Here is a 24,918-nt window from a genome sequence, read left to right as displayed (position 1 = left end):
CACAATTGTGTATGTATGTCAGAACTCAGTGAACTGTACACTAAAATGGTTGAAGTTTACATTTAACCAATACTTTATCATAAAAAATGAAAAAAAATAGATAGTATTTGATGACTTGGAGCAACTGCCATAAGCTATCTTTAGTAAGAAGATAGGGACAATAGTTACAAGATAATATATTTCTTAAAAAACAAACAATCACAGAAACACATATAATTTTGAATATGTATGTATCTACTATATATATATATATCTGTGTGTGACTATATGAACATAGATAAAAGTGGAACATAATTAACATGAGTTGCCTATTTCGATGGAAATTTAACAGAGTAGGAATAGGAAGGTAGAAACGAAGCAAAAAAGACAGGAAGGAAATTCGAGGCTTAATTACACACATACACACAAAAACTACATAATATCAACATATCCAGCCTGGTCAACACGGTGAAACCTCTGGCTCTACTAAAAATACAAAAACAAAAAACCAGCTGGGCGTGGTGGTGTGCACCTGTAGTCCCAGCTACTTGGGAGGAAAAGGCAGGAGAATTGCTTGAACCTGGGAGGTGGAGTTTGCAGTGAGCATGGATCACACCACTGCACTCCAGCCTGAGCAACTAAGTGAGACTCTGTCTCAGCTACTTAGATAGATAGATAGATAGATAGATAGATAGATAGATAGATAGATAGACAGATAGACAGATTTAAAAGCTGCAATCTATATGTTTAAGGCTGTAAGAACAAAATGAACTAGAACTCCACTTTCTTAGATATCGGAACTATTAGGCTGCCTCTGACTCTACCAGAAATTTCCATTTCACTTTCCTTTCCCTTCCTGGTCCTTTTTCATTTTTTTTAACTCTCCTCCTCACTTGCAATTTAAAACCACTACTGATTCTCTTTAAGGTTTGATCATGGCAATCATGGGTAAAGAGATGTTGACTCCGTGATCCAGATATATATATATATATATATATTTTTTTTAATTGGCCCTTTCTAAAATGAGAAAGACTGCGTTTTTGTCCCTCACACTCTGGGTGAGACCAGCTGCCCCTAGTTTTATCAGTCATATTGTTATCTTTCACTATTCTTCAACTCACCGGAAAAGAATGGGTCTTTCAACATCTAACACAGGGGCTCTATTAGAATCTTTTTAATGCAAATCATAGTTATGTAGTAATTATAAGATGGCAAAAGACTAAAGGTGAATTACAAACATATTTTCTAATTGTCTTATCTGGTGTTTTTCCTAGTCTTCTTATTAGAATGGACAACAAATATCTATTAATGTTTATGGAGCTCTTACTACATGGAAAAACCTTCACAGGTGTTATTTCATTTAATCCTCACGACAACTCCACAGGGAAGCTACTTTTCTTTTCTCTATTTTCTATTTAATAAAACTGAAGCACCCTAATATTTAGACATGGGTGCAGTGTCAACATCGTGTCGGAACCCTGGGCAGCCCGTGCTCTTCCCTAACTGGTTATGGTATGCTCACATCAGACCACCATGACACACTGCCCGCACAGCTTCCCTTTGAGAATCACTGCCTTGGCTTAGGCCTTCATCATCTCTCACTGATATTTCTTCAGCACATCCATGTTTTTTTTACTCCAGCCTTTTACCCTCTCCATTCTCCTCATCTCAGACAGAACAGCCCTTTAGAGCAAATTTGATTGGTCACATGCTTTAACATGACTACCTGGGTCACCATCATCCTGCAGACACATTTCCAATTCCTCAGCACTCTCTAGAGTCCCCTTCCTTCCTCTCCTGTTTCATCAGTTCTCTTCTCCCTGTCCAATCACACACGTCTTTCATCCCTAACTACTCCCATCTATCTGCCCTCTTTGGGGATTCTTCCCTACAATTAGGACATGATCCCTCCCACCTCTCTTTGGTTCCGTCTTCTCTCAGTAATTCCTTACTTCTGGCTTCCTGACTACTTTTCATTTCCTTTCAGTGCTCAGTTCAGGAGTCATCTCCTTCAACAAGGCATCTCGAATCCATCTGAATCACCTTCCATCCCTCTTAAAGCATCCTTCATAACCGATTGCAATTCCTTGCTTATCTACTTAAGCTACTAGACTGAGACCACCTCAAAGGCAGGGATCGTGGCATCCATCTTTGTGCATCCAGGTATCATCTATGCTATGTATTTAATAATTGGCTTGAACAGAGAAAAAGAAGTAAAATATTATATGAGTTTAGAGAAAATGTGTTGTTAATACATAGTTCCAATGATTTATAGTCCCCTTTCTATTTTAAACTTTAAACTTAACTTTGTCTGCTACAAAATGTTAAAGAAATGAGTCATGGCACAAAAGCAAAAATTAAGAACTTACCACACTGTTAAACAATTAACTAGGTTTATGGCTGTAGCCAACAGATGGATGGTTGAATTTTCCCACCCCATCCCCTAGCACACTCACCCACTACCACCAACCCCAATTTCCAATGGCTGTAATTAAAAATATGATCAATACTTATTTTTGGTATAATTCTTTGGAAGTCTGAAAGAAGAAACAAATAGGATAATGTTCAATGAGGTTGAAAGATGATCTATAGTACAAGTACAGTTGTGCTATTGTAAGGTTTGCCAGGTGTGGTGGCTCCCTCTTGTAATCCCAGCACTTTTGGGAGGCTGAGGTGAGAGGATTGCTTGAGGCCAGGAGTTTGAGATCAACCTGGGCAACACGGCGAGACACTCTTTACTTAAAACATATACATTTAAAAAGTAAAGTTAACACGATGCTAACGTATATGGGGAATGACATCCGATGATAAATGTGAACAAAACAAAAGAGAAAAGAGAACAAACCCTTTCTGTTTTATTGGAGTTTCACAGACACTTATTGGAATACCACAGGTAGTTATGGTTCCTCTATTTTAAGATGATATGTAAACACTGGAATGATGGTTAAAAATATATATGTGGAAGAATAAGACTGTTTATTATAAAGAAGCCCGAAGACTGATTAAATTGCATTCAAGTATTTGTAAATTTATTTCACAGATAGTGCTAAATCTCTGTTCTCAGTTCCCAGAAACAAGATTAGACTATTTTTCTTCCTGTTTTGAAAAAATTGGATTGCTCTAAAAAGAAGGCAAGCCTACTGTACATGATTCTGGGCAACTTGAGAAAATGATCAGAAAACTTTTCCACCTCTTTATGCCTTTAACCCAACTTATAAAAATTGCAACAACAAACATGTTGGTGATTAAAACAATGCTTCTTTCAGGGAACTCAATTACCCGCCAATTATTAACTTGGTCAGGAGGTTTTAAAGCAAGACAAACCAGAGTTCCATGTATACAGTCTACAGAATAGAAATGAAAATACACAGTATCATCATTCCACAACATGCAAGAAAGAAAACTATTTTTTTTAAAGAGGATAATGTCCTACCATGATTTATGTTTGCTGTGTGATCAGCTGCAGGAAAGTGGTGCTCTCCATTATTCAATCCTTTCATCAGCTTCCAGTGTGAATCTTCTGTGAGAAATGGCTCCCAACCGCAGAAACCCGACTCAAAGTCACAGGCGAGATGCTTTGCTGTTACACGTAGAAGAGAAAACAGGTGAGGAGAAATGAAGAGCATGCAGGCAAACACTGCTCTACGCTAGCTAATCATCTTAGGAGGCCTGCAAAATTATTCTGCTTGGTAGTGAATATTCTCTAATGATCGGAATAGCTTTCCTTTATCTAGTGACACACAATATCTCAGGTGCTGTGTGAGGCATGACCCTTCCACATGCTTCCATCTGTAAGTCTGGTACATTTCATTCTGGTTGGCCATCTCCATTTTATTTAATGATGCAAGGTGGAACTCCAAAGCTTTTCAGGGAGTAACTAATTTGCTTGCCCAGTATAAACCTGCTGAGATGGTAGTTTAAATGAAAAAAATCCACTGGGAAGGGGGAAGTTTAAATTAATTCTGGACACACAAATAACTTGAGGTCAGCATCTCAGTATGCATTTTATTATTCTATCCTAAAACTTTCTCAAAAAAAAAATACCTAGCCATTTTGGAATTGCAGGTAAATTAGATATTCGGAACTGAGCTGGTGTTATCTTTTGTCTTTTTTTTTTTTTTTTTTTTTTTTAAGGCAGAGTCTCGCTCTGAGGCCCAGGCTGGAGTGCAGTGGTGCAATCTTGGCTCACTGCAAGCTCCACCTCCCGGGTTCACGCCATTCTCCTGCCTCAGCCTCCCAAGTAGCTGGGACTACAGGCGCCCACCACAACGCCTGGCTAATTTTTTATATTTTTAGTAGAGATGGGGTTTCACTGTGTTAGCAAAGATGGTCTCGATCTCCTGACCTCGTGATCCACCCGCCTCAGCCTCCCAAAATGCTGGGATTACAGGCGTGAGCCACCACACCCGGCCCAACATTTTTTTTTACATGAAAGACATCTGGAGACAATATCACAGTAAAAATTAATGCATCATACAAGATCCTTGGTTTAAATTTCTTTCATTTGACTATTATACCAACGTCCCCTGTGAAGGTACACAATTCATATTAGCATTTGAAATTGTTTTTAAAGTCCTATAACTAAAAAAACCCCTTTTTCATGGAATTTCCTGAACTATTTTGATTTGAAGATATATCTATCATGCCAACTTTTTTGGAACACAGTGAAGTAGATTCTATATATATATATTTTTTTCCTATATGAGTTATTGAAATTTTATATATAAATACAAATGTGTATTTTATTGTGGTAAAATATACATGACATAAATGTAACATTTTAACAATTTTTAATGTAAGCTTCTATGGTATTAGGTACATTCCCATTGTTGTACAACCATTACCACCATCCATCTCCAGAACTTTTTCATTCCCAAACTGAATCTCCACCCCCATTAAGCAACACTTTCCATATCCCCTCCCCTCAAACCCTGGCAACCACCATTTTACTATCTGTCCCTATGAGTTTGCCTACTTTAGGTACTTCATATAACTGGGACCAAACAATACGTGTCCTTTTGTCTCTGGCTTATTTCAAGGTTCATCCATGTTGTAGAATGTGTCTGAAAATTAGATCTATTTCATGTATAAACTGTTCAGGGATCCAATGTGTATCTTTGGACATGTTTGGCATGTTGTATTTTAATTATTTTGATAGAGATTTTTTAAAACATATTGCATATATATGTATTAATTTTTTAAGCTTTATTGATGTATAAGTGACAAACAAAATTGTAACTAAGGTATGCAATGTAATGTTTTGATATACATATACATAGAGAAAAGATTACCACAGTAAAGCTAATTAGCATCATTTCATCATATAGTTACCTTTTGTGTGTGTGATCAGAACATTTCAGATCTACTCTCAGCAAATTTCAAGTATACAATACAGTGTTATTAACTATAGTCACCAGGCTGTACACTAGACTCCCAGAACTTATTTATCTTGTAAGTGAAAATTTGTATCTTTTGACCAACACCTCCCCATTTCGGCCAGGCCTCAGCCCTGGACAACTGCCATTCTACTCTCTGTTTCTACAAATTCAACTTTTTTAGGTTCCATGTATAAGTCATATCGTGCTGTATTTGTCTTTCTCTGTCTGGGTTATTTCATTTTGCATAATCCCCTCCAGGCTCATCATTGTAACAAATAGCAAGTTTTTTCTTCATTATTGCTGAATAATATTTCATTGTGAACACATATACATTTTATACACACACACACACACACACACACCACTTGTTTGATCCATTCTCAGAGACTTCAGTTGTTTTGGCTGGATATTTTGAATAATGCTGCAATGAACATGAGGGTGCAGATATATTTTAATCTTAACTGCCCTCATTTAATACAGGATTATGTTAATAAACATCAAAAATCTATTGTTTGGTTTTAGAGAAATTTTACTCAGAGTTCATCAGTTAAAGTAATATTTTAAGATCATGACAAAGCTTTCTCTTGCATATTTAACCACTACAGCATATGAGCAGACAAGAAAGAATTTCATTGTGCAGCTGGGAAAAATTCTGGATCATGAAAAGTAAAATATTTTATGAATCCTCCAGAAGTTAATCAGCTCTCTGTGAAATAAGAAAGAAAGCTATGTATGGGAAATGAATGGGGAATATTTCATTTAATGAGAATATATTAGATTCTAACAGGATTATATTATAAATATTGTGTTAATATACATTACAAATACACATTATAAATATTGTATTAATATTGATGCTCTTAAGGACTAGCAAAGTAAAGAGAGTTTTTGCTTCTACCCTGAGAGAACTCTGACTTGTTTGCCTTTAGTTTTTACCAATTTTTTTAGATGCCATCTGTTTCTTCCCCTAGCTGTCTTCCTTCCTGAAGCCTCTTTGGTACAGTGATTCTCAAAGTTTCATATGCAGACAAATCACCTGGGACCTTGTTCCATGTAGCTTTTGGTTCCGTAAGGCTGGGCCAGGGCCTGAGGTTCTGCATTTCCACTAAGTTCCCAGGTAATGCTGATGCTCTGGTCCATGGAGTCTGCTGTTGCAGCAAAACACACAGGCCATTTTTATTAACTGATTTTGAAAAGCCACCGGTTTGGAGGCTATGTTATGCCATATATTAAAATAATACCTAAAAGTAAGAGCAACTTGATAATGAGAGAAGACCTGAGTGAGTCTGCCTTTGGGGAAAAGCACACCGGCTGTGGAATACCAACTGACAATCCTCACGAGTTCATATTTACTCATTCTCCAGAATTTGGTAAGTATTCCTGGTGCTATTCAAACTGCCTGCACAAGCTATACCCTCCTAGAGATTCATTCTAAAGTGCAATAAAAAAAATATAAAGATATTTTTCTTGTGCTTCATGAACATGGAAGAATCGTTTATGAAAAAAACTTGATATTACAAATTCAAATTTGTAAAACACAAATGTTTTCGTATGTGTAAAATGTTTCAATATGGTTTTAAATTTCAAAGGAAAGCCTCTTTTATTTTGTAAGAATATACATATGCACGTGTCTATATGCAAAAATATATTAAATACTTTAGTGCAGCAAATAGTGTAAATTTATATCAATTCTAATAATCCAAATCTATATAATTTCACAGCATAAATAATTGTATATATATTTACATGAAACACTCATTTTGGTATCAAAATACGTGAATACACATATATACTGTATGCAATATGGCTACATTTTTATGACATATTCCCTATATCAAGTCAATCTCAATCATGCAAACATGACAGGTTTTCTTTGGACAAATGAGGTTACACTATTTAAAAACTTAAAAGACTAATAAGTAACACTGTTTTTGTTGAGAAACACAATTACCCATTCCTGCATTCACCCAAAGAAAATAGCAGAATATGGCATCAAGAGCTACTGAACTGGAAAAATGTCATATACATAATCAATGAAACTTCAATAAATGAGAAAATATGTCGAAAATCAAATGCTAAACAATTTTTTAAAGGTGAACATAAAGTATGATTTACTACGGGGAAAATAATGGAGGGGAAAAAGCTAAGCTTCCAAATATACAAGTGCCCAGGTGCAGTGGCTCATGCCTGTAATCCCAGCACTTTGGGAGGCTGAGGCCGGTGGATCACCTGAGATCAGGAGTTCAAGACCAGCCTGGCCAACATGATGAAACCTGTCATTACTAAAAATACAAAAATTATCTGGGTGTGGTGGCACATGCTTGTAATCCCAGCTACTCTGGAGGCCGAGACAGGAGAATCACTTGAACCCGGGAAGTGGAGGTTGTAGTGAGCCGAGATCATGCCATTGCACTCCAGCCTGGGTGACAGAGCAAGACTCTGTCTCAAAAAAAAAAAAATTATATACGTGGAAAGAAAGGAAATATATTTTCCTTCAGTTATTGACATTAAGAATTATAGAAACTGTTAGAAAGAAATATTTCCCCAACAGAAATGAAGCAAATTGTCTGTAAAAAATTTAAATAAAACATAGAAAGAAACTTCACATACATTGGAGTAAATAAATTGCTCTTACATCGCTTGTTTTGAACAAAAGAAGAGAGCAGCCCAAAAGCTCCGTTGAGCTCACACTGGTTAGCCAATTACTTGGTTTAAAGCTAGGAGTCTGAAGTATTAACTGGATTGCTGTTGATGAACATGGCAGAAGGGGATTTTAGCCTTACTTTCTCATCTCCTCTCTCCTGTGTCCCTCCGCATTGCTCTTAATAAAATCCACGCTTCCCAAGAGAAACCAATTATACAGAGCTTTTCACTTAAAAGGTGGCATTTATCTTATTACAATATTTTCACCTCTGCTCAACAAAACATCTCACTAAAATAAGACACTGCAGTAAAATAAACGTCAAATTTTTAATATCTTTTAAAAACCACCTGTTTGTGATACAGAAATTGGATTCATATCCTTGCAATTCATGTTTTCTAAAGAGACACAGGGATCTCAGTTGCTAAGTTACCTCATATGAGAATCATCCTGTGGATTGTAAATTAAATTATATTTTTGTTGAACTATGACTACGCTTGAATAGCAATGGGATCTCTTGTCATCACTTCTATAAAAGACTCTTCAGAAAAGGCCTGAAAGAAAGGTGTTGGGGCACTTTAGCCCTCCCAAACGCCAGTCATGGTTGAAGTGATTTCTTTTTTTTTTTTTTTTTTTTCAGACGGAGTCTCACACTGTCGCCTGGGCTGGAGTGCAATGGCGTGATCTCAGCTCAGGGCAACCCCCACCTCCCATGTTCAGGCAGTTCTCCTACCTCAGCCTCCCAAGTAGCTGTGATTACAGGTGTCCACCACCATGCCTGGCTAATTTTTTGTATTTTTAGTAGAGACGGGGGTTTCACTATGTTGGCCAGGCTGGTCTTGAACTCCTGACCTCGTGATCTGCCTGCCTTGGCCTCCCAGAGTGCTGCGATTACAGGTGTGAGCCATTGCACCCGGTTGGCTGAAGTGTTTTCTAGGCAAGTAAGAGGAGAGCGGCCCTTCCTCCAGGGCAGCCATGATGGCTGAAGTGATTTCTACAATCATGGTAGCTGCCCTGGAGGAAGGGCCACCCTCCTCCTACTCATCCCTCCCAGCTACAGCTTCCAAGATGATTGACTAGAGAGGAAAAAAGCATACACAATAAAAGTTAGCAACACATACTATATGCCTCCAAGGCAAAGGTACAAAAAGTTTCCTTCTACCACCCATCTTCTCTTTAATCAAAGCACACACATTCGCACACCCAGCCAACAATAATCACAACTATTCATTTGTAGAATAAATTGAGAGATGTTGCAGATTTTGCAACAAGCACCAAAACATTAAGTTAAAATAGAGATCCCTGAAGGCATAGTACTAATAGTTTCAGAGCAATAATGCATATTTATCACATTTCATACATATGACTTACCTTTGCCTTGATAGAAACAAAGACTGTTTTAAATCCAACTAACAGTCTTGAATTAGAGCATGTTAACTAGTAAGCCATTCACTCACTTACAGCAAGTTGCTGGGTCTTCATCACTCTCATCGGAGCAGTCCTGCCGAGAGTCACAGACAGATTCTTTGGCGACGCACTGGCCACTAGTGCAAGGGAATTCATCTTCAGAGCAAAGCTTTCTGGATTGGGTCTGTCCACAGGCATAGACCCAGAGGTGATCAAGGGCAATAAAACTTCTCTGGCTCTAAAGAGTCCCTTCAAAAATAATCTTTAGGAAGAAAAAGATTAATTTATGAGTTTGCAATCTCCTTAATAAGACAAAAAACTAAAGAAGGTTGATAAAGACAAAGTAGTTATTGAGAAAAAGTGTTTAAAGCAACCAAGGCAATATATAACAAAGTTCCTGTTTGATAAGCTCAACCCATGCTCATACGACTGATGTAACAAACCTGCACGTTGTGCACATGTGCCCTAAAACTTAAAGTATTAAAAAAAAAACTGATGGAAACATTTGCTCCACTAAAGTCTCAGAGAAACCTCCCAGGATCAGGCAAAACACAAGCATCCCACTTAACTATCAAAAATGTCCCTGACTGCAAACTTGTTACTTGGTCATCATCTTTACAGCTCTCTTTCTTTCATTTTCAAGGAAAATAAGAAGTATTGTCATTACTTATAGAACAAGAGCTGTAACTGCATCTGACTTATTTTTTAACTAGTGAAATTAGTATTTGAATACATGAAGAAAAATATCAGGCAAACGGAAACAGACACAATATAGGAATAAAAAAAAGTAAGGGAATAAACATAAAACTCTATTCAACTTACATAAAAGAGTAACTTCTTTAATGAGAAAAGAAGTGTCAATTAAAGTAAATAAATTTTGTTGTCACCAATTGAATTGCTAGCTTTTCTGGAGATAAGCAATATTAGCAAATGAAACAACCGCACATTGCTGGTCAAGTGTAAGATAATGTCAAAGTATTAGCATTCCTTGAGTTTCTACCAAGAGCAATTATTACTTAACACCAAAAGTGCAGAAGTATAAATAGCTGACTGTATCACAGATAACTAATTATTTGCTGTCCAGAACATTAGCCATGAGCTACAGAGGACTATTTCAATTCAAATTAATGAAAATAAAATAAAATTTAGTTCCCTCAGTCATGGTAGCCAAATTTCAATTGTTCAATAACCTCATGTGATGAGTGGCTACCATACTGGACATCAGATATAAAGCATTTCCATTAGGCAGAAAGTTCTATTAAACAGCACTAAATGTGGTTAAAATTCCAGCCAGATACTAAGAATTAAAATTGACTTCCTTCAGTTTCATCCAGCTTAAAGTTTCTGAATAGATTTTCTTTTCAAAACACGAGGGATAGGTCAGGTGCAGTGACTCACACCTGTAATCCCAGCACTTTGTGAGGCCAAGGAGGTGGATCACTTGAGGTCAGGGATTCGAGACCAGCCTGGCCAATATGATAAAACCCATCTCTACTAAAAATACAAAAAATTAGCTGGGCATGGTGGCACATGCCTGTAGTCCCAGCTGCTTGGGAGGCTAACGCAAGAGAATTGCTTGAGACCAGGAGGTGGAAGCTGCAGTGAGACAAAATCCCATCACTGCACTCCAGCCTGGGTGACAGAGCAAGACTCCATTTCAAACAAACAAAATACGAGGGATATATATTTGTTTGTTCATTAATAATTACTTAAGGTCAGATTTTCAGTTTGCAAATATGTCTAATAATTTGGTTTAGAAAATAATATTAAATTTAAATCATATCCAACAATAAGAAAACTTTGTATGCTGCTACATACTTTTCCCATAATGAATATCATACATGTAAAAATTATTAATGTATAGCTGTATATTTTCATAGCAGCAGGAGATCAGAAATGCAGAAATGATATCAATTTGAGGTTCAAAAATTGATGGTTTTAAACTTAGATCTCAAAGGCCTATAATTATTGAACAGCTAATTACATTATATATCCACTTGAGAACCTGGAATAACTCTCAAATTCATTTTCTTTACATTTTACTTTGTTTTATCTTTGAGTTAAAACAAAATTTAATCTTCAGTTTATAAAAAAAGAAACTTGTTCAGTACCTGAGAAGTTATAAAAACAGATATCAGCCTATGAAAATTAAATAGTGTCAAAATGTTAACTCAATAGGCTGTGATAGGATGTATAAATGGAATATCACTATAAAGAAATGAAATTGGCTTCATAACCCACACATATAATCAGTATCATCATTTTATACTCACACTCCAGCATAAACAAACTTACGCATTCCGTATATCATGTTGGTGCAAAAATAATTGAGGTTTTGGCCATTAAAAGCAATGGCAAAAGCCACAATGGCAAAAGCTGCAATTACATTTGCACCAACCTAATACAACACAAAATATCAATTTAATTTTTTAAGAGACAGCATTCCTATTGAGCCTATGTATGTCTCATATGTTTCTTGGTGTACATAGAGCTTTCCATGTGTTATTAAGATATGAATTATTGCATTCAAAACATTTGCCTATACTCTACTAAGTTTCAATACCAGTTTACTATTTACCTACTTCATAATGCAATTTGTTTCCCTGGGGCAAAGCATGGTGCTGGGGAGCAAGAAAGGAAGGCTGTGGAGAATGAGGAAGTTGTGAACAAGAGTGGATACACTCTATTTCCCCCGCCATGGGAAATTTGGTCTCAGAAGGAAAAGGTACAATTTAAAAAGTAAGCAATCACTCTCCCCAAATATACAAGCACGCATCCCTAACTTAAATGCTAAGTTAACTTTAGCAGTGCATGATCAATTTATTGCTGCAAAGCTAAAACTTAAGCCATGATAAAAAAATACTTTTTTTTTCTTTCATACCTTAAATGTCTTCAGATCTTCTGGTATTAACACATCTGCTTTCACCCATTGGCTGTGAGTTGATATGTTGTATGTCCAAAATATTTCTTCTTCCTTTGATTTGAAGAGAAAGACATCACTCATTACCCATATTATAATCTTCACATTTACATACATGCTCTTTTAATTACATTGTAGTAGGTATTACCTTACCTGTATGATATAAAGTACTAGGAAATCTAAAGTCTTGGTAGTCAAATTGAAAAAGCTGAATATCATTAAAAAATAAGAAAATGAAGCATGTTTATGTAGTAAAGCAGCTTTTTGTAGATAAACAGTATTAGGATGGAACAAAAATTTGGATGAAATCTTTTAAAAAAAAGTACTGCGTTTCAAAAATAAAATTCTAAATAACAGTTAATAAGATCAGCAATTTAAATGTTGATCTCAATAACATTATTACATTTTGTAATATTGCCATGATACTAGAAAAGAAAAAGATTACAGGCAAACAATATAAAGGTTAAAAATGTTTTCAGATGCATTTTCTGCACAATTTCAATTTATACTAAATATTTTTTCCTGTGGAAACATTTGGTCCAAGTTCCAAACTATACAGTTACATTCTGAAAATTATATTCTTAATTTGGTCATTCTATCAAAGGCCTATTTACATCTTTTAGAGAAATCTATGTTATGCACCTGTACAATGATCATTTTTCAGATTGCAAAATCTATGTAAAATTGTTACTACATGCTATGAGTGTAGTAACAAGCCTTTACTGCATTCAAAACATGTATTGAATGTAAGAAGCTCAAAAAAAGTCTATGGTGAAACTCCATCTCTACTAAAAATACAAAAATTAGCCAGGCGTGGTGGTGGGTGCCTGTAATCCCAGCTACTCAGGAGGCTGAGGCAGGAGAATAACTTGAACCTGGGAGGCGCAGGTTGCAGTGAGCCAAGATGCCACCACTACATTCCAACCTGGGCGACAGAGCATGAATCCATCTCAAAAAAACTAAATAAAATAAAAAAGTCTATAAGGTACTCAAAATTTTGTCTACGGCATGTATGGCATTGGTCTTTATGATTTATGTTGATGCTTTTATGCTCTGAAATCTTATTTTTATTTACATTTTATTAGACATTCAAATTCACATTTCTTCCCAAAAATAGACCAAATTTTTCATAATGTTTACATATAGAATGCATGAATTTTTAGGTAACAATATGGTAAAAATGTGAAGATTGACATAATTATGTCTCAGGTTGAGCTCTGAGCCTGGCTCTGTCCCACTTTCTAGCACGAGATAGAAAACGGCCCTGAAAGGCAACATCTTGTTTTAATCCAAATGATAAGTGATATCAATATTTGTGTCCTCACTCAGCCTCACATATTTTATGCATGCCCAAGATTTTCTAAAAATGAATCTACTTTCAACTTAGTCCTGCACCCTCAGATGCCTACTCCAAATTTCCAAGACCTAAATATTTCAGAAGATAGTCTAAATCCATTACAATTTGCTTCATTACTTATGCATATCAACTGTGAAGATTTCCACAAGACAATGAAGCACATGGGGTGGACATATTTTCGGCTGATAGCTTTCATGGTGGATCAGGATGAACTGGAGTTATAAAAAGTTGAGACAAGCAACTAATTTTTCTTCTGCTTATTTCTTACACAACTTCAGTTATTTAGCATCAAAACACTTACACCCTACACAGATGCTTTTAGTGACACCTCTTGGCAAATTGCATTCACCACTTTCCCCCGTTTTCATTTTATGAAAATAATTTAGAGCTATTGTGCTCTTTTTTCACAGCGACTAATTGATTCCCCTCTGCTCCCCCTGAAGATGGGTGCACTTACATTTTTGAAAAGTGAGCAGCGTTCTTTCCAAACTTAAATAGTTTTTCATAAGCCAAGTTCATAGTACACAGTGAATGAGATCTATATTTTTCTATACATTTTCCAGTCTGATGGCACTAGCAATGTTTTGTAAAAAGAATTTATTCTTAGTGAAATCAGGTTTCATTTTATTTCTGTTCTTACTCTTCCACTTTCTAGTTACTTTTCACAGGTGTTAATGTAAAAAAGAAATCTCCAACTCAGCAAAGCTTTTCAAGTGATGTTCTACTTTTATCTTAAAATCAGTAAATAATTTTTTTAAAAAATATATCTTTGCTCCGCCGGTCCAGGATCAATAATGCCGATTTACCTTTCAAGAAAAATATTTAACATATTTATTAACACTCTATCTCTTAGAGATGCCAGTCTATGCTTTTCTCTTCCAGTGAAGAAATCAAGGGTACCAAAGTCAATGTTGTTGAGTTTCACTACTTTTGATCGCATCTAGGAATAAGACCATGTAATTTGGTAAAGAATTACCAGTAAATTTGGTTGTAAAGAAAAATTACATGTAAATTTCTTGGTAAATAATTACATGGAAACCCTACACAGAACAAATGTGGTCTGTTGCTATGAGTATTATTTTATAGATCATGGATGCAGATCTAACCCAAGAATGGTTAGATGGTACAAACTAGAATTGCTACACACTTGAGCTGATTCTAAAGAGTCAACTCTTTATTTAACAACTTGCCTTCACCTGAGTTTTTCACTTCTCAAGTTCTAATGTCCTCTGGAAATAAAGAAAACAACCTTCAGCATTCTTGCTAGATATTTCTTGGCTTACCTCCTCACATTTATAGAGTAATAGATGTTCGCAACATACAACAGCATTCTGTTCATGGAAAGATGTAAATCATCATTTTCATCAAGAGCTACTTTTTTAAATGATAGGTTTGTTTGGAGTCATTTTAAGTGTGTGATAAAACATTGTCTTGGGACTTAAATGTACTTTGATGCAGATTTTGCATCAGTGAGTAACATATGTATAGAGGATAGCAAATAGTGTCAGAAAAGACAGGACACCTCACAGGATACTAACAAATCAAACATCAGTCATCAATCTCTAAGATGTACATTCATTTGGTTCTGGTTAATACACTAGATCATTTCCCTATGATTAACTTCTTTTCTTATAATATGAGAGACAGAATCTTGATAACTGTATTACTGATTAATAGAGTTAATGATGTGTGGTATCTAACGTCATTTTTATATGATGTAACACTTGAAGCCAATTTGTTTTCACTCTTTTCTTGTATGGTTCTAAAGCCACCAGAAGAATGGCATGGCTCATTTTCAGTAATTCCAATCTATATACATTCATAATTACATATATACTAAATACACACATTCATAATTACATAATACATATACACATTCATAATTACATACACAGTACATACTCACATTCATAATTAAATACACAATTCCATTCTACATGCATTGAAACTTTTAAAATACATCACTCATTTTCAGAGCAGATTAAAATAATCCTCAGGATTAGACCATATTATACTACAAATTTCCACTTAAATTTAGGCTAAAAATTCATTCAATTTTAATGAAATAATTAATTATCTGTCATCTGAAAAGCATTACCATAGGCCCACATATATAATTTAACCATTTTAACTATAATTTAAACTCATCGAAATTATTCTAGAATTTCTCTACTATGCCTTTATTGAAGAAGGAGTTGGAAATTATAGAATGCTGTAGATTGCATGGAGGCTTGCTGGGATTGGTTCAAATAGCACAGGTGACAGCAACTGAAATATTGAGGCATGAATGGTGGAACATACATGGATACAGTTAAATTTTTTCTCTCTTCCTTTTTGGTAAAATTGATCCCACGTATATGGACAGTTTGTAATGCTGCAGGAAGGATAGGGAGATGTTGTCCCCTTTTCTTCCTCCCCCCACACCTTACCAAATGGAGTGAAATATATTAAATAGATTGCAGGGCAGTGACTACAAAGTACTATTGCAAAAAACACAAAAACATAACAAGTTCCAGAATGCCAGGAAAATTATATCTCATTCAATTAAAAAAGAATTTATATACATATGTATATTACTTTATATATCTATATGTGTGTATATGGATGTGTGGGGAGATATATATATATATAATCACATCCACATATCTACAGATATGTGATATATATATGACATCCATATTTATCTATCTATATATTTATATCTATATTGATGTGTAGAGATATATATCTATAGATATCTCACATACATATAGATGTAATTATGTGAATCATATAAATCTGGATACATAAAATAATAAATATATTATTTGTTATATATTATATTACATATAATTATACATTATATATTATTTATTATGAATATATTTATTCATCTCCAGTTTCTGGCAGATAGTTCCCAAAAACCTGTTAATTTCCTAATCAGTAGTGATGTTAATAGAATCTTATGGGACTCATCACCAGAAAGATCAAGCTATGATTAGAAGCTTGGAACTTTCAGCCCCACCTCTTTGGGGAAGAAGAGAGGGGCTGGAGATTGAGCTAATAAATGATCATACCTATGTGACAAATCCTCTACACAAATTCCTGAAGTACAGGTTTCAGAGAGCTTCTAGATTGCTGAACGCATTTTGGTTCCTAGTGGGTGCACACCCGGGAATGCATGGAAGAGAAGCACCACCCCTCTTCCCACATACTTTGCCCTATTCATCTCTTCCATATGGTTGTTCATCTACATTTTTAATAATAAGTGGGTAACATGAGTAAAGTGTTTTCCTGAATTCTGTGAGCCATCCTAGCAAATTATCAAACCTAAGAAGGGGGTCATGGGAACTCCAATTTATAGCTGGTAGGTAAGAGGCACAATAGGAAGCTTGTGATTGACATCTGAAGTAGGGGTAGTCTTGTGGGCCTGAGACCTCAACCTGTGGAATCTGTACTATCTTCACGTAGCAGTGTCAGAATTGAGGCAAATCAAAGGACACTCAGTTGGTGTCCACTAGAGAACTGAATTGCTGTGTTGGAAAAAAAACATGCATCTGGTGTCAGAAGTGAGATATTGGGAGTGCTGAGTGCGTAAGAGTAGAAAAAGCAGGGTGTTTTCCTATACTATGGAATCAGCTGTCAGTTTGTTTTTATCTGTTATACTAATTGGAGTACTCACCCAGCTTTACACTTTAGAACGCATTGAGCATATTGGACAAGGAGAGAGAAGAAGAATGGACTCACTCTACCCAGTGTGCCGTTGTTCAATATTTAATCAATAATTACCAGTCTTAAAAATTATGTCTACTGCTACCCAAACAAGTAAGTTTTAACCATTATATTTATAGTTCTAATGATATATAGATGTAATGTCCAAAACAGATCACATCAGAGCTTCAATACAGAGCTCACAATACAGAATCTCAGCTATCCAATTTTTATTAGATCTATAGTTTCTTTAATAAACTTCCATGAATTTTGAAAACTTTAGGAAATAATATTGGGCAAGTTATCACATTAACTTTTGTACATGACAGTGTCCCCTATCCTAGTTTCTTAATCATTCTTTTTAAAATATACCAAATAAAGTCAAGTTAAAGAATAAAAGCCTATGCGCAACTGAGAAATCGAAACACAAGTTGCCAAGAGTTAGAAACTTCATTGATTCAATGAATTTGAAATACATGCAACTTTCTTCTTACCTTATTATTATACAGTCTTACTCTCAGGACACTGCTTTCCGTTGCATAATAGAATTGAAGATGACAGCTCTTGCCCAGGCAATGACACACAGAGCTATTTAGGTAAGCCCTGCTGTCTAAATGGTTAAGAGTGAAAGCATGCTTAGCGCCTACCCATACATAATAACCTGAAAGATAAAAGAAAAAAGAAGCAATTTAGGAAAACATTAGCTTCTTTCTGTCTGACTAAAACTATCTCATTTCTGAAGTTTTCAAAACCAGACTTAAAACACAAATATTTTACTTAAAAGGATAGAGTGTTTTCAAATGATTACATCAACTACAAATAACAGGTTTTCATTTTTATATATCATTTCCAATATGTAGAGAAATCTCCTAATTTCTATAATCAAAATTTGATAACACCCTTTTGTAAAAATTCAAGATTCCTGTAAAAGAAACCTACATATACAAATTGCTATACCACCAAATTATTGTCATTTTCTTTTAAATATCACAATTCAATCCTTTTTTAATCAAGAATTTCTCTTCATCCTTCCCAGAATTCTTGCCCCTCTGGATGATTTTTTGATTTACTTTCTGTAGAAAATCCTTTATAGTTTTAGGAAATACAACTTAAAATGTCTTCTTTCTTACCAAGCCACATAGAGGTATGAGATATCTACAGTCCTTTTAAACGTCACCTATGGATTTTGTTTTACATAAAGATATTGTATATAAATTTTTCCCCATCTGATATTTAAAACCAGTTGGAGCTGTTCTTGAACTTAATAACAATGACAACACAGATTTATAAAGAGATTTCTATAATTTTACAACTTCATTTTCAAAAATAAAGTCTGAAATGCTTCTTCATGCTACTGAAACTGCTGCACGTCTCTGACATTTATTTAAAAAGAAGTCTCTAAGGAAACCCAAATACAACAAGAAAGACAAAAACAAGAACATGAGACCAAATTTTAGCCTCACATATTTACAGCTACAGCAAATACTAAGCATAATATGATCCTTAACTGGATAAACGTAATGTAAAAGCTTACACTATTTACATTAATGTCTTTTGCACAGTAAATCATGTCTGACTTTCAACAAAAAATTACAAGGCACCTGCAAGGCAAAAAGCAGTTTGAAAAGAGTAATTCTAAAAAGTAAAGTCTATTAATCTTTTTAAAAATAGTCTGTACACTATTCACAATAGCAAAGACATGGAATCAACCCAAATGCCCATCAATGATAGACTGGATAAAGGAAATGTGGTACATATACACCATGGAATACTATGCATCCATAAAAAGGAATGAGATCATGTCCTTTGCAGGAGCATGGATGGGGCTGGAAGCCATTATCCTGAGCAAACTAATGCTGGAACAGAAAGCCAAGCACCACATGTTCTCACTTATATGTGGGAGCTGAACAACTTGAACACAGACACAGGGAAGGGGAACAACACACACTGGGGCCTGTTGAGGGGTGAGGGGAGGGAGATCATTGGGATAAATAGCTAATGCACGCTGGTCTTAATACCTAGGTAATGGGTTGACAGGTGCAGCCAACCACCACAGCACATGTTTACTTATGTAACAAACCTGCACATCCTGCACACGTAGCCTGGAACTTAAATAAAATAAATAACCATAATAATAATATTACTGCTACCCCCAAAAAATAAAAAAATAAAAAATAATAATCTGCACAGTAAAATATATAAATATAATGCTAAAGACAGCAAAAATGAATTACATTTATAAATTGTACAAAAAAGAAATTAAATTTCATGCAATTCTAATACATTCTATTAAAAACATATTAAGATACACTAGGAAATAAATAAGAAAATATTAGCAAGTATACACTTAAAACAAAAATAAATTAAGACTTTAAATTAAATGCCCAATAGGCAGAATATAACCTAGACTGGCCATAGTGTCAAAGAGAAAATTCATGTACCAGAAGCCCTGAAATGTAACTCAAAATAGAGTAAATTATATAGAAAATAAAAAGGAGGAGTCAGGTTATGGAGTGTGAACATTAGTTGGGTTTAATAGAAACTCAAGATGAAAAGATTAGAGGGAGTAAGAGAGAATTACTTGAATAGAATAACATAATTTCTGCAAGTGATGATATATGTGCATTCTGAGCATTAAAAATTAAACATATACTCATTCCTGCACTCATCATACTGAAATTTTCAAATAACAAAGATAAAGAAACATTTTTAAAATCTGCATTAAACTAAAAACCATTACATGCCCTCAGACTTCTCCGTCACTACAGCACATATCAGGAGCTAAAGAGGGAAAATCACCCTGTACTTAGAAATTAAAAAAAAAATTCTAAAATTGTATGACCAGATAAATTATTATTTCGAAGTGAGAACAATTTTAAAACATTTTAAGTTTACAGGTACTATGGGAGCTCATCACCACAGATCTTTTCTAAATAAAAGAAAAATTGATTAAAGAGTCAACCTTTGCAAGGGGATAAGGGAACCAAGAAGGAAAGCATAAAATCTAAAAAACAATGGTGAGTAAGAAAAATAATGAAATATATAAACTTACTAATTACAAGTATCATAACAAGATATCGACTTTAAAACTCTTTAAAATGTTCAACTGTAACTCAGGACCAAAAAATAATTAAATGATAGTTTGGTCTTTCTCATGTTCAAGAAGGCAGAAATACTAGAGCACTTTAGGTTTTGTTAAAGAAATTTCATATAAAGAATATACCCTAAAAATTAAGAATAGTCATAACAATAAGATATACAAATTAAAGCTTCCAGATCAGTGAAAAAAATAAAAATAAAAATGTAACAATACTCACCCCTCCAAGAAAAGGAAGAAAGAAAAAAAAGCAAAAAGAATAAAAGTAAACAGAAAATACAAATTAATATGTTAGCAAGAGGAAGAAACTCATTGACAACAGAGCAGTGTTGAAAGAAAGAGAGAAAGAAAGAAAGAAGGAAGGAAGGAAGCATGGATGGAAGGAAGGAAGGAAAGAAAGAAAGAAAGAGAAAGAAAGAAAGAAAAAGAAAGAAAGAAAGAAAGAGAAAGTAAGAAAGAAAGAAAGAAAGAAAGAAAGAAAGAGAGAAAGAAAGAAAGAGAGAAAGAAAGAGCTGGCTGACTTGGCTGGGCATGATGGCTCACACCTGTAATCTCAGCACTTCAGGAGGCTAAGGTGGGTGGATCACTTGAGGTCAGGAGTTTGATACCAGTCTGGCCAATATGGTGAATTCCTGTCTCTACTAAAAATTCAAAAATTAGCCAGGCATGGTAGCACGTGCCTGTAGTCCCAGCTACTTGGGAGGCTGAGACAGGAGAATCACTTGAACCCAGGAGGCGGGGGTTGCAGTGAGCCAAGATCTCACCACTGCATTCCAGCCTGGGTGACAGAGTGAGACTCTGTCTCAAAAAAAAAAAAAAGCCTTTTAATACTTTTTGTTCACAAAATAATAAATCCTGAAGGAAATAATAAAACTTAAAAAATATTGTTAACCTAGTATAATTCTTGTTTTACACTGTTGGAAACATAATTGTTATTTTCACCTTCAGCTCCTATGGCAGAATGTATTTTCAATAAAATATACTCAGTATATTCACCAAGGCCTCCTATGTAATGTCTTATAACTAGTCACCATAAAGCAGAATTCTGAAAGTAATACATAAAAGGTATTTTTTTTTTCTACCTTCATCATCACCTCCTTGATCCTGCTGAGGTGTGGATTCAAATGCAGGGATCTCTCTCGCTTTTGTGCGCATCCAGGAAATTTGGCCAGCAGATGCTTCTGACGTCCACTCACACATGTCAAATTCAAACCCACAGGCCTGACACACTAAACGGGAGAAAAAGATCTTGGTGGACTATTAGTCTGCTAGAGTGGCTGCTTAACCAAGTTATGTGTTGTAATCAACCAAAAGGCTTATATACACGCATACACATCAGCACACACTAATTTATATCTGGAAGTTGGGATTCAATAAGCCTTAGAGTGTACCAGCAACTCCATTTTGCAAAAATTTCTCAGTTGATTCACATGTACAATATCCTCTCAAATGTGACCCATTGCCATAAAAAAAGAGATTCCTAGTTTTTGTTGTATGTGTCACCACTTCAGTCACAATATGTTTTAATTTTTTTAAGAGACAGGGTCTTGTTCTGCCACCCAGGCCAAATGCAGTGTTGCAATCATAGCCCACTGTAGCCTCAAACTCATGGGCTCAAGCAATCTTCCAGCCTCAGCCTCCCAAGTAGCTAGGACCACAGGTGCATGCCACCATGCTCAGGTAATTCTTTTTTTTTTTTTTTTTTTTTTTGGTAGAGATGATATCTTGCTATATTGCCCAGGCTAATTTTGAGCTCTCGGCCTCAAGCAATCCTCTCATCCCGGCCTCCCAAAGTGCTGGGATTACAGGCATGAGCCACCATACCCAGTCAACAATTTTTAAAATGGCTTTATATTTTACCTTACCTACTTTATGGGATTAGATTAGATTAGTTTAAATTATTTACTATTCATAATCACACTGAAATTTTATAGAAGAAACATTGCATATCATTCCACAATGGCTTTAGTTTGTTTCACAAAATGACATCGCCTTAAATTGATGTATTTAGTATAAACCACCACAGCCTCCCAATAACACTCCAGCTAAAACTAGGACATTAATGGCAACAAAGGTTGGCGTGTGCACTTTCCTGTGAGTGGTCTCTGAGTCTCACATATTGCATATATACCAGAAAAGTGAATATCTCAGTTTAACACTTACATCTCAACTCTTCATCTGTAGCATCAAATCTGCAGAGATCTGTATCTGGATGACATAGCTCCCGCTCAGCATTCAATGCTTCTTGACACAGTAAAATTCCATCTGTTAAATTTAAAGATTGGCAAGAAGTGAAATGCAGGTGCAACTGGAAAGACTCACGTGTTTTGCTTTAATGTTAATATTCATTCTACAAAGCACTCTGTAACCAATTTCTCTTTATGGTATCATCACCCTTTAGGTAACCCTCTCTCTCTCTCTCTCTCTCTCTCACACACACACACACCACTCAAATAGAGACAGAGAAAAACAGAACAAAACAACTATGCCAATGTTTCAGAATTTTAATCATATCTCCATAATGACAGGCAAGCCCCAAAACCAATCCTTCATAGGAGTAAAAAAATTGCCCTAATGTTAGAACTTAGAGTCTACTATTTGAAGGACAGTTGTACATGTGTCCAATACAAGATATGGTGCCCCTTAAACGTGGAAGGTGGATCTTCCCTGGAACTGCTTTCTCTGAAGCCTTCCCAAATTGTGCCTGTTGGCCGGCCATGGTGGCTCACACCTGTAATCCCAGGCATGGGCTGGCCTTTGGGAGGCCAAGGAGGGTGGATCACCTGAGGTCAGGAGTTCAAGATGAGCCTGGCCAACATGGTGAAGCCCCGTCTCTATTAAAAATACAAAAATTATCTGGGCGTGGTGGCATGCATCCATAATCCCAGCTACTAGGGAGGCTGAGGCAGGAGAATTGCTTGAACCCAGGAGGTGGAGGTTGCAGTGAGCTAAGGTCACGCCACTTCACTCCACCCTGGGTGACAGAGCGAGACTCCATCTCAAAAAAAATAAATTGTGCCTGTGTTTTTGTTTTCTTTTCCCCAAGCCCCCCAATATAAGACTTGAAGGTAGACTAGGAGTCCTTTCTGCCCATACCACTTGCAGACAATTCTCCCTCTGACCTTCCTAAATACCCAAGCTTTGACTCTCATGTCAAATGGCACCCCTCACTGTTCCAGCTTGTTACAATCACCTACAGACACTGTAGGTGAGCCCTGAGGATGCCCTGTCCCTCAACCCCTGAAGATTCTAGCTCTGAGCTCACTGTCATTCTCTGTCATGTAAATATTCACTTTTATTTGCTTCTCAGTTTCTTGATCTCTTCTTATTGATGACTTTGAAGGAGAACTTTGATGAAAAACAACCTTTGCCATCACTCTTCAAAAGAAGTATTACCATTACTAATGATGATAACGTTTCCTTGTCTTCATTTCAAGTGGTCCACTCACCAACCATCATCCCTATCTGTCCAGCTCACTTCTTTTCATATCTCTACTCTAACAATATTTCAGCTGCGCCAGCTTCTACAAGCCCAGGATCCTAAATTATTTTCAGTTATTTCCCTCACCTATCTTGTCTTCATTTCCTTCATTAGAGATGTCAGACAAGCAATCACTCCCTGGCCATGCTCATACTTCTCCATACTCTCATGGCAAAAACTCTAGAAAATAAATCCCTTCACTTACTCTAGCCTGTATCTGTGCAGCTGAATGAGTGAAGAAATCATGCAGATTTCACTTTGTCCACAATCATGCAGACTGAAATGACTTCGTATTCATGACTACTCACTCCATTGGCATCAGGGTGACCCTCATTCTTTCCTTTTCCGCATTCCTAGACAACTATTCAAAGCTTTCTATTCCCTCTTTTAACTTCCAGCTCTTCCTTCCCTATTGTCATTCCCAGCTCACCACCTTGCTTCACATTTCATTGGGAAAATGAGAGAAATCAGAAGAAAACTTTACAAGTCGCATCATCAATCTCACTGGCCAGCTGTCCACACGCTTTGCCCCCTGTAGGAGCGGGTCAACTCTCCATGCCCTTCTCTGGATGACGTCTTCCATTTAGACAGAAATTTCATCTCTGCTCGGTTATTTAAGGAATCATGCTGCCAATTTCCTCTCCTCTCATTTACAACGATGTGTTCTCTTTCTCTACAAGATCATTTCCTTCAGGACCTAAATGGCCAAAACTTCATCCATCTTAGAAAAACATTCTCCTGATCCGACAACCTTCTCCAACTAACTTCTCAAAGTTCTGCCTATTCTCACACTGACTCAAACACCAGTTCTTTCCCCTCCTATTCTCTCTTGAATCTATGTCAATAACAGTTTTTTTAATTGAGATAAACCTCACAAAACATATCATTAACCATTTCCATTTTATCTATTTTAAAGTGTACAAGTAGGCTGGGCACAGTGGCTCACAACTGTAATCCCAGCACTTGGG

At 35.9% G+C, this 24,918-nt stretch overlaps 1 long non-coding RNA gene across 2 annotated transcripts; it reads right to left on the bottom strand.

Annotated features, from left to right (window-relative positions):
- Window positions 1-3,387: 3,387 nt before the first annotated feature.
- Window positions 3,388-17,906, bottom strand: LOC129138471 (uncharacterized). Of its 2 annotated transcripts, XR_010155998.1 has the most exons (5): window positions 17,867-17,906; window positions 12,287-12,379; window positions 9,460-9,667; window positions 6,394-6,505; window positions 3,388-3,559 (listed from the first exon to the last, which is right to left on the bottom strand). It is a non-coding gene; the product is annotated as an uncharacterized LOC129138471 (long non-coding RNA). The 2 variants fall into 2 exon arrangements; XR_010155997.1 differs by lacking the exon at window positions 6,394-6,505 and having other exon boundaries at window positions 3,389-3,559.
- Window positions 17,907-24,918: the final 7,012 nt, after the last annotated feature.

This window comes from Pan troglodytes, chromosome 23 (assembly GCF_028858775.2).
Source record: "Pan troglodytes isolate AG18354 chromosome 23, NHGRI_mPanTro3-v2.0_pri, whole genome shotgun sequence".
In the NCBI taxonomy this organism is placed as follows: Eukaryota; Metazoa; Chordata; class Mammalia; order Primates; family Hominidae; genus Pan; species Pan troglodytes.
This window is presented reverse-complemented; position numbering and strand designations above follow the sequence as displayed.